General features: G+C 43.6%; 1 pseudogene; it reads right to left on the reverse strand.

Moving 5' to 3' along the window:
• Positions 1 to 872: 872 nt before the first annotated feature.
• Positions 873 to 1,982, reverse strand: LOC102497463 (uncharacterized protein NKAPD1-like; annotated as a pseudogene).
• Between the last annotated feature and the right edge of the window lie 629 nt (positions 1,983 to 2,611).

Here is a 2,611-nt window from a genome sequence, read left to right on the forward strand (position 1 = left end):
TTTTTTTTTTTTTTCGTAGAGATCTTTGCTATAGGGTGCATGCGCTTGCCAAAGAGACAGAGAGAGACAGAAAGGGAGAAATCACCCCCTGGGGGGGGTGGCCATGATGCAATCCCTTCTCCTCCATTCTCCTCTCGGGATCTTGGACATGCATGCACACATGCTGGCATGAGTTTTAAGCTGCTGGGTCCAGGCCTTGAACAACAGTTCACTACATGGGAGTCTAGCGATGTAATCATTACACCACCTGCTGGTTCCCTCTCTTTTTGTTTTAAGAGAGGTTTTTGCTATAGGGTGCATGTACTTGGTAGAGAGAGAGACAGAAAGCAAGAAATAGCCCCTTAGCGGGGATGGCCATGCTGCAATCCCTTCTCCTTCCTTCTCGTCTTGGAATGTTGGGCACACACGCACAAGTGCCCGGTGTGAGTTTTAAGCTGCTGGGTCTTGGACTCAAACCAAGGTCGACTACGTGGAAGTCCAGCAATGGAACCACTTCGCCATCTGCTAGTCTCAACTAGTCCCTTCTAATAGTTTTCCATGAATGGCATCGTGAAGAAAGAAGGTTTATTTTTCCGCTCATTTCCTTAAGTAAACTGGCCACCTGTGGGGTCAAAATACAGAAGGATCAAAGCACCAAGGTGGAAGACAAGTGGGCTATGCCACCTGCTGTATGAACACAGAGCAACGGTGTTCCCTTGTCATCCATGCTACGCACACTGATTCCAGTCCCCTGATCCCAGTCCTTGACTACCCCGAATTGGACATTCCAATTGGTATATCCAGGTCCTCACTGGATTCAGCTTTCTGGGTCCCTTAATTTGCTGTGTATATACACTCTAAATGTGATAAATTGCAAAAAATAATCTCTTTAAGAAATCATAGCAAAATACCAGATTCCCTATTAACAAGAAAAGGGGATCGAGTTTAAGAGGTCAAAACAGAAGACGAGTCTGTCAGAACAGGTTTGGGGGGGCACGAGCAGCGCGCTGACCTCGGGCCTGGTGCTGAACAAGGGTCACTGGCAGAACCCCAGGCAGCTCCTGCTGCAGATCTCCCAGGAAGGAACCGGGGATGTCTCTTTCCCATTCTGTCATCCGCTGACCTCGCAGCAGACCTTTCATCTGTAGCCACTTTGCAGTCTGTGCGTTTATTTGTCCTCTCCTGTATTTTGTTATTAGCTACAGGGATGTGAACTGTTTTTCTTTTTCCTTTTGATTTTCTTAGCGTCTCTCTCCTCACCTTCTTCTGACTGTGAAGTGTCACTTTCTGCCTCAAAGAACAAAGCAGGTTTTTTTGAGCAACTTCTTCCTGGATTTTTTCTTGCACACATGTGGTTGTTTTTCCTTGTACTAGAAATTTGCTTCTTCTGAGAATTCACTTGAGCTATATCATCTGTGGCTTCTTTTTTTTTTTTTCCCTTTTTTGTTTGTTTTGTTTTGTTTTGTGTGTGTGACTTTTGTGAGATTTCTTTGACTTATTGTGTTTGCGGGATTCATGGGTAGATGATTCTCCCTGGGAGGATGATTTCCCCCCATGGGTACTACCTTGCTGACCACTCCTGTCTGCTTCAAATTCTTGAGTATGACTCTCTGTAACCACTGCGACCCCATCTTTCTGAACAAGGGTCACTGGCATAATCATTTAACATCTTGTTCCAAGATACAGCTTTAGAAAATAATCCTCCAATGTCCAAGAAATTTCATTCTGTGGCCTCTAATAGTCTCTTTGACGTTCTTCATCAAATCCATCACTACACATCGGCTGGGAACTTTCTGGGTCCCCAGTAAGCATCTTCATCTGTTTCTCTAGTTCTCCTATTTTCCACGTCTGATTCTCCTGACTCTTACTATGAGCATCTGTGTGCCGAATGACATTCATCAGGGGGACTCTCCCCAGCGGAACTCGGGACATTCTCCAACATTCTTCAGTTGTGTGCCGCACCCTTGCATGGTCGGGGGGAGGGAAAGGAAAGCACGTTTAACCTTTTATCATGCTGTTTCGTCTGACGTTCCTCCACAGTACTTTACTCATGTTCATAGAGGAAGAGAACGGTCCAAAATCTTAAGAATATATAAAATGTATTATTAAATGCCATAGTTCATTCAGCATTACTAGTTTCAGTCTTTTTTTCCAAACACAGAAGTACTTTTTTTAAAGAATATCGTATTAGTAGAAGAAGAAAAGTAACATGGAGCTCCATACAAAGATGAGAAAAAAGTCTATTTACTAGGACATATTACTGCAAAAAGTAGCAAGAAAGAGAAACTAACAGTATTTGCAGAGTCAGTACACCTGCCTGTGTCCCGTCGCACACCAATGCCTGGTATGGATAGTCTCAGATCTCTGTTGCAAATTAGCACACTGGTGTTAAAAGATAAATGTATCCACCACAGCATAGCTTCTGTTTTGGAATGGAGGCTCCAGTCCAGGCTTTTCAAATTCCAAATACAATACTCTCATTGTCGATTAGGAAAACTTGAAACCAAGTAATGCAGCAAAATTGAAACTGAAACAATGTGGCAATCTGAGTTCCCTTGTAAAAATGTTTATTTATAGACTAGTAGGAGTGAAAGTACGTTTTAAAGAGTTATAGCACCCCCACCCCCCCGCC

The sequence above is a fragment of the Tupaia chinensis genome, unplaced genomic scaffold, assembly GCF_000334495.1.
Source record: "Tupaia chinensis unplaced genomic scaffold, TupChi_1.0 Scaffold000058_1, whole genome shotgun sequence".
In the NCBI taxonomy this organism is placed as follows: domain Eukaryota; kingdom Metazoa; phylum Chordata; class Mammalia; order Scandentia; family Tupaiidae; genus Tupaia; species Tupaia belangeri.